The sequence below is a fragment of the Girardinichthys multiradiatus genome, chromosome 2 (assembly GCF_021462225.1).
Source record: "Girardinichthys multiradiatus isolate DD_20200921_A chromosome 2, DD_fGirMul_XY1, whole genome shotgun sequence".
In the NCBI taxonomy this organism is placed as follows: domain Eukaryota; kingdom Metazoa; phylum Chordata; class Actinopteri; order Cyprinodontiformes; family Goodeidae; genus Girardinichthys; species Girardinichthys multiradiatus.
Genome location: NC_061795.1, coordinates 23,900,899 through 23,909,611, shown reverse-complemented (window position 1 = coordinate 23,909,611; position 8,713 = coordinate 23,900,899).

The following is an 8,713-nucleotide window of genomic DNA, read 5'->3' as shown; positions in this document are numbered from 1 at the left end:
AGAAGTTTAGACAGTGTATGTTTTGCTGTTAATTTTCTGCAGCCTTACCAGGCAATAGATGAGGTGCGCCACAGAGATTTTTTTCTTATATTTTTTGTATTTTCCTTCTTTTTTAATGTTTCATCAAGGATTATTGATTGTTTTTCCTTTTTTTGTTTAATGTAATGTTTTTTTCTGTCTGTATCTTAGTGTGTTTAATTTGCCTGTACTTTGAATGAGTACTTTTCTTAAAGTATTTTCAAAAAGATAATGACTAAACACTAGGCAAGTAAGATCTATTCTTTTCTATTCTACTGGATGCCAAACTGCTTGAAGTGTATGTACAGGTAACATTTCTAAACACCACACCGTTCTGCACCCTGCTTAAATCATAAATTAGAAAAAAAAAAAAAAAACAATTATTTGGACACTGAAGTGAGCTTAAGAATCATTATTGTGAAGCTCCTGTTTTCAAGTCTAAGCCGCACTGTGACACGCTTCTATTTAAACTGCCTCTGCAACTTCATTTACTTTTCAGAGGTCCTGGAAGTTAAATAGCTTATATCAACACGGATAACATTATAAACAATACTGCTTTCAGGTTCAGCTCTTTCAATTTAATTTGACAAACCTATGTGTCCTCCCTAAATAAACACAGTGTGTGTTCTTACTGACAAAATAACCTTCCTTCCTTACCCTCCCTCTGGCAGTGATCCAAAGATAAATTTGCCCTCGGAGGTTCCTTGGAACATGCAAAACACTTGTAGTTTTGCTTTTGCTGCCAAAAACTCCCATATCAGTGATTAGGTTAACAGTTTTTAGAAGACAAAATTTCAGGTTTTACAATGTGAGGCTATGGGGTTGAGGTTACTCCATAATTTAATAAAAACCATGCAAGAATGCTTCAAATAACAGCTCTGGTTAAAAATCCAGTTTGTGCACTAATGATATCTTGTCATTTTTCACCTGTGCCTGCTATCTACGTGATACTTACTGTCTAATAACAGCAAAATGTTGCTGAAACTCTTTAATCCACCAACATTTGTCATGGCAGTTAGTGCAAAACTGTAATGGTCTATTGTTTTTGTGTTTATAGAGTATTATTTTCTGTTTTTATTGACATTGAATGCAACTTAGAGAACACTGTATGTCTCTCAACAGACAGTAACGGTCATGTCTGCACCAATTCTTTATTTTACCTTGATATAACAGCATTAAGCCCTAATATATTATCCACAGCCAATACATACATAACTAATAATGTTTATGGAGAAAAATAAAAATTTATGGTATTTTGATACCAAGTAGCACATGTAGACTATAGCTCTCAGGCCCTCAACGGATGAGGACCCCACTGACTTAATTTGTTTGTTGGATACATGGACCCTGAATGCTAATCTCGTTTATGTTTCTAGGGTTGCAGTATAAACAAAACAAATATACCAAGTTTGATCAGCTCTGGATTATAGGATCTTTTTTTCTGGGTAAGAGTAAAACCCAGATGTTAAATTGGGTTTATAAGGTGTTAAATTCACTTTTCTTTCAAGGAGTAAAGTCTCTCTTACTGCACACTTTCTGTGTTTGGACTAATAAATATGCTGCTTTCCCTTTTTACACTGTAATTTCTAAATTTAAGGTCTCTGACAGCTTTAAGGGGAAAAGTTGCAGCAGGCCTCCAAATGCCTATTTTCAGTTTGATCCCAGATGTCTTTAGAAAAACTCTAGCTTACCTCAAAGACTGATAATTGCTTAAAGAGGTTGTGTGATGTTACACAATCTGTGCTTCTGGCAAAGAAGTGAAGGCTTAAACCAAATCTAAAAACAAACCAGACTGCGTACAAGCTTGAGCTAGTTGGGTCCTGTAGGTAATCCTGCTCTTTAAATATTACTTAACAAACCTCCGCTGGTATTTGTGGATGGGACTCAAAAGAGCTTAGATACACAGAAGATAAATACCCAGATTTAATTATGAACACCACAATAATCTTTTACTGCTTACTCAGATAAGGAATAGTGTTTTGAAACAGATGAATTTGCTATGTGGCATAATATTCAAGAATCCATCTCTGCAAAATAACACATACTCTGAACGTGCTCCTGAGTGTCAGCAGTTTTGAAATTATTGACATTGTTTATCTGCTGAATAATTTTTTTGGATCAATTGATGCTCTTTAGGAAAACTTCAATGAACACAAGTGTTGCTCCACATGTTAGTTTAAAATATCACACAGCAGGCAAACCAGCTACCATGTGATCCAAAGGCAAACACACAATAAAATGATCTGGAAATGTACATACCTGACTGGTGAGGATGCTGGTCCTGTCATGAAATGCTTTAATGCTCTTATGACATCCCAGCGCAGACATGAATTTGTGTTTTATGTGTTACCTATTTTTTCACAGTCAAAATCATACATGGATACCAAAAAACTGCCCTAAACTAAATATGTAGGCTGTCCTGGACAAGGGGCAGGAGTCATTACATTGTTTTTTGTCAATTATGCTACCTTAAAAATATAAATAAATCCAGGTGGCATTTCATGAGGGTTAATGTTCTCTCCAAATTAGCTCTGTCATCTGACACCAAATACATTTCCAACAAGATCTAACGATCTATTGTCAGAAACTGGAGGTTCAAAGTTAGAAAACAACTACATTTCTGTTGAGTTTGGAATACTTTATTCCACCCTTCATGCAGCTTCTAACCAAACCACTCTACAAAGTACTGTATATGATCTTGTTTGTCATTTAGGTCTTGGGGCACTGCTGTGCTGCACTGGATATAATAGGCTTAAATAAAGTCCCTGGCACATTCATTGTGGAGAATCTTTGTTCTGTTATTTTACTGCATGCAAAGGTGAAAGCTCAGTCAAAAGATAATAATTAGTATGATTATTAATTTGTGTCTCTAAAAATGTAATTTTCAAATTATAGTGTTAGTATAGTATAGCAAAGTTTAAAGTTCTATAGAACATTCATTTTATTAAGTGGAAGAAAAACCATCAAGTGATTAGCATTTTTGTAAAATGTAAAAACACAATGCAAGGGCCTTTGGGAAAAAGTTAAACTTGAAATAACTTCATGACTGTAGTACGCTGTCAGTTGAAACAACTAAAAACTCATTCAGTACACTAATTCACCCAGGAGTCTCATAAAATATGTTGCTTGTTCACAGCCACTACTGTCTAAATTGCAAACAATGTAAATAAAACAAATGTCAAAAGAAAATATTTAAATAAAAAAAAACAGACTCAGAAATAAGAAAGGTAAATAAAAATATAAGAATAATAATTTGACTCACAAAAAGTGAAAGAAAATAATTAAATGTATTGATTAGTTTGTTATTTTGAAAGACATTGCATGTCAATGAAACGTTCAAACCACACACCACTAGGTGACAGTAATGGAGCAAGGTCATTTTAATACGTTTTCACATTATGAAAAAACAAATTTTGTACAGATGCAAGAAACAATTTATGGACATAAAAATTTAAATGCAACTGTCAGATTGTTGTGATTGTTACAATTGTGGTCATTGTGTTTTTTTTTATCTGTATCAGAAGTGGCATTTAGATAGACCATTTTAGAATTCAGGACAAATTCAGGATCTCGTTTAGGTTGGTAGTTTATTTTTGGGTTAAATAAGTTTTTACCTCCTATGATGCATACAGATTATTTATGATTGTTATAATTTGAAGTTAATGTAACTTATAACATTAAGCAAATGTTGCATAACACCACATAAATAAATATAAAACAGAGAAATTTATAAAGAAATTCTGTTCCACAGACAAGTAGTACCACACGTTGACCCCTCATACAGAAAAGCCTGTTTGTGCCGGAAAAACAACCTTACATTTTCCACTGGGTGCTCCTAGAGTAACTGAGTCAGTAGCTCCTAGAACAACCAAAAGTGTCCCTGAACACCAAATGAGTCTGACCATGTAAGCATTTAAAAATTTGCTTGACGTTTGAAAATTTTAATGAATTTTCAAACTTCATTTAGTTTCCTCAGCAAGACAACAGTGGTATGATCTAATCGGCTTCCTATCCAGCATCTTAATTGCTGAATTATATATCATCACTTAAATCAATGTTGTCATTATCAAAAACTATAAAAGATAATATCCCACCACCTGATTGACCTGATTAGCCATAACCTAACCGACAAATTACATTTAGGGACGATAGGAGCGATATAGTTTCTCTGTCGCTCAAACAGAAATGCTTGGACCTTCATGTAATGTGTTCTTTCTAACATCTAAGGTAAATATATATTTTTGAATTTTAAACATATTCTATATCTTAAATCATAAACATAATCACATATCCTCATGAGGACAAAAATAAAGTTCCTTGTTTAATGCAAATTAATTATCTGAAGAGATGCAATTATTTTCAGGCTCTTGTTATTGTCATGATCTTTCAATGTTCTTTTTGTTGGTTTGAGCTCTGTTTTAAGTTTTAATTCCTGTTTTATTTTGGTAATTTCTTTTTATTGTGCACTGTGTTGTATTTACTTTCACTGTAACAACTGTTCCTGGCTTATGTTCTGCATTCTGTTGTGCCTGCCCTCTGCCGGTTGCCTCTTCCTGCTTTTGGGTTTTCTTTTACACATGGCATGATGGTACAAGTAAAAATATACTTCATAATATTTCATATACATGGAGATGGCTATGGAAATTTAGGCATAATTATTCCAAATGATGGAAACTATTATTGTAATCTTTGTTTTTCTTTTAATGTTTTTAAATTCAGCATGTCATTTTTCTAACTATAAAAATATGCTGTGATATGAAAAAGTATTTTTTTTCCCTCCTGTGCTACATAAAGCCCTGAAATTAAGCAACTGTGCTTTTTTACCCTGTATGCGTAAACAGATTGTATCCTTTTGTTTTGAATGTCATTTTTTTTTATAAATGCAAACCTTTTCAACACACTCATTTGAATTCAGAGCAGATTATAGAGCACATTAAGTGTTTGCTCATCTGTGTCACACCCCTATAAAATTGAGTGAAAGCCCATTCTTAATCCACTGGGTATAATATAATGTTGGATTACCCTTTGCAGCTATAACAACTTCAACTCTTCTGAGAAGTCTTTCCACAACGTTTTTAAGTGTGTTTATGGGAATTTATGACTGTGCCTCTTGAATTGCATTTGTGAGGTCAGGCACTGATGTTGGACAAGAAGACCTGGCTCAAAGACTCTTTTCTAATTCCTCTCAAATATGTGCTGTCAGTTTGAAGTCGGGATTCTGTGCAGGCCTGTCAGTTTCTTCCACACCAAACTCACATAACTATTCATCTATGGACCTTGATTTGTGCGTTGGTGTGCAGTCATGTTGCAACAAGAAGGGGCCACGACCAAACTCTTCACACAAATTTGCAAGCATGATATTCATATGCTGAAGCATTAAGATTTTTTCAACACCTGGATAACAGCACATTGCTCAAAATGTCCTGTGGTGGCATGTTTTCCACCACTGCACCCAAAACTTTACAGTACATTTGGTTATGTAATAATTGGATATCACTGCTTCACTGTCAAATATTTAGTACTTAGAAAAGTTCACTACTGGATGTACTGCACAGGTTGCTTCCTATCATGGTACCATGCTGGAATTCACTGAGCTCCAGAGCGTGACCCATTCTTTAATAAATGTTCGTAAAAGCACTCTGCGGGCTGAAATTGGAACACTTGAATTTAATAATCTGGATGGGTGACAAAATACGTTTGGCACTGTAATGTTTTTACTTGCTTACTCTTAATTCCACCTATGAAACTGAACAACAAAATTACAGGCATGAGCAACTTGAGTGGTGATTGATTATGACATTAGGTTAGACAGCTGTACATTTAATCCAGTGAGTAACTAGTCCAAAAATATGGTTTGTCAATCACTCAGTAAAAGTACAAATTAAAAATTTTCTTCTGCACCTCATGAACAAAACCAGCAGCAACAACATCAATTTTTCGAAACGTGTTGGGTCCAGCCATGGATTACAGGCCAGTTTGATCTTTTCTGGAATTTTCAACATACATCAGAGTAATCTACTTCCAGCACAGCCAGGAACAGAAGGAGAGCGGACTTCCCGTGACGTGACTGAATAAAAACCCTGCGTTCCAACAAACAGATCTCTTTCCATGCAGATTTCAGAGGAGAACCAGGCAGGAAATGCACCAAACGCGCGTATGTCTCCTTGCTGGCAAGCAGACATAACTCTTCAAATTGGATCCAAGAGTGTCATACAATGACGCGATCATATGCACAAAGTTAAGTAATGATTTGCTGTTCAAGTATCCGGCATTCATTCATATAAAGGGTGTAATAAGACAAGCATGACTTGACTTTTTTTCTGAGGCCTTGAGAAGCAGCCCTAATCAAAGCCCCACAGCCTGGAAAAGAAGCCCAGGACCGCATCGCACGCCTTCCTGTGTGCACGTCCAGGTAGCAAGAGCTACCCTGCCGCATCGCAGCCACGCAAGGTGCTGAATGTGCCTCTGTCGTACGGTTTGGCCTTTCCAGCTAAAAGCCCTTCCCCACAGCTACAGAGGTTAGCTCCAAGCTAACCCTTTGTTTACCCACACATGGATTTTTTTCCTCAATGCCCAGGACAACTTCTTAAACACCATTTCAACCTGAAAAGATTTACAAATGAAAGAAACACAGAGATGGCAATTAGAGAAGTTTATTAGCTGGTGTTTGTTTTCTTTTGGCGCTCGTACCCCAGTGGAAGACATGGATGCTGATAATGACATGAGCTAGAATAAACATCTTAGGGTTAGAATTAGAAAAGTCTTCCCCCCGGGATCCTGATACTGGTGATAGATTGGAGGCCTGAGGAGATAAGGGAGTCAAAGGAGCTTGAAGCCTGATAGTGGAGATGGGGTGGAGGAGGGTCGAAGTTCAGCTGAAGAGCAGGAGATTCTGTGTATGAAGGTCTTTTGAAGCGAAGCCTTGAGGCATGATTGGTTGAAAAGGAATGCGGACCAGAAGCTGATTGGTTGGAGCGGAGAACGTAGTGGAGTAGTTAGACGGAGCCATAAGTAGAGGTGAGTCTTCCAAGTTGAATTTTTGTCTAAACTCCATTAAAACCCATTTATCCAAAAGGTTTGGTTCTTATTCAAAATAATATTTCCTTGGGTGCGGCGCTGGTAGTGTAGGGGTTAAGCGCGCGGCCATGTGCAGAGCCGATAGTCCTCAATGCGGCTGTCCTGGGTTTGAGTCCCGGACCCAGCAACCTTTGCCAAATGTCTCCCCCTCTCTTTGCCCTCTTTCCTGTCTACCTACTGTCGAAAAATTAAACATAAAGGCCTCTAGTGCTGCAAAAACAAATATTAAAATAATATTTCCTTAAATATTATTTTACTAAATAAAGGCAGTAAATTAAACACTGTTGAGGATTACTCATCCAGAAGGTTGGTTTTATTCAGCAAATCCTTATTTAAAAGGTTATTTTATTAAAATAATGTTTCATCTGATCTTGCATTGTGATTGGTTGTTTAAAGGTATACCAATAATTGCCTAAGGGTATATTCACACTTGCCACTTTTGGTCCGCGTTAAACGGACCAGAGTGCGTTCCCCCCCTTGGTCCGGACCTTTTGTGCAAGTGTGAATACACTCAAGCGAACCCTGGTCCGGACCAAACAACCGGACCGAGACCCACTTTTTGAGGTGGTCTCGGTCCGCTTCCAAACGTACTCTGGTGCGGTTCGCTTATGGTCTGAATACAAACCAGCCCCGATCTGAACCAACTACAAAATGCGTACGTCTCTTTGGACATAAAAAAAAAGCCACCGTAGCCAATAGCAAAGGTGTGTATTGTAAGGTAAGCTGTGTGTTGCTTAGCAACGCTACCGGCTTGTTGTGGGACAAGGCACGTAGAGAACGTCAGCGTTCAGCACGCATTCTCCAACGGGGTTTCAACATTATAAATGGAGCGTCTCAAAATCTGTGTTGAATGAGCTGCTCTTCACCCTCACAATTATATTGCAACTGTAATAACGGCACAAATATGCAGAACAGAGGTGCTGCAGGCAGCTCGTCTACAGCTGTTTTCCTCAATTGCCGGGTCTGTGCTCTGTCCTGCCCCCGTCATTTCTGTCCAATGGGAACAATGATCGTCACCCGCATGGTTTGTTTACAAGTAATAGTTCACTTGCAAAAAGTACAATGTGAAAACAAACCGCACCAAATGAAAAAAATAAAGTTAGCTTTTGGTCCGGACCAAACAAGCGGACCAAAGGACTTTCCTGTTGTGAATACACCCTAAGCTAGTTCTAAGACTAACTTAACTTCATTTCCAGATTCTTCAAGATAATCCTTGGTTCTCAAACATAAATATTGCATGATAATGTTGCATCACTCTTTCGGTCATGTTAGGATCTGGGTGTGTGTTTGTGTTTTTGTGGTTGCTACATGTGCTCATTCTCAGGTGGTGCTGGAGCTCTCAGGTGTGCTGGGTGACAGGTGTGACTTATTCCACTGATTTCTAGGAGGAGTACTTAAGCAGGAGGCTGCCAGCACTTCAATGCGAGAGTGTTTTGCCACAGTTCATTCCCCCTGGCGACTTGACCATCATAACTCAGTAAGCCGATCTCTGTATCAAAATAACTATTTACTCTTAGTTTCGTTTTTCCCTCCGTTGCCCATACTCATCTATTCTCTTCACTTCTCTCCTTACAGTGAGATATTTCGTCCGTTCCGTTCCTGACTATATCTTCAATAA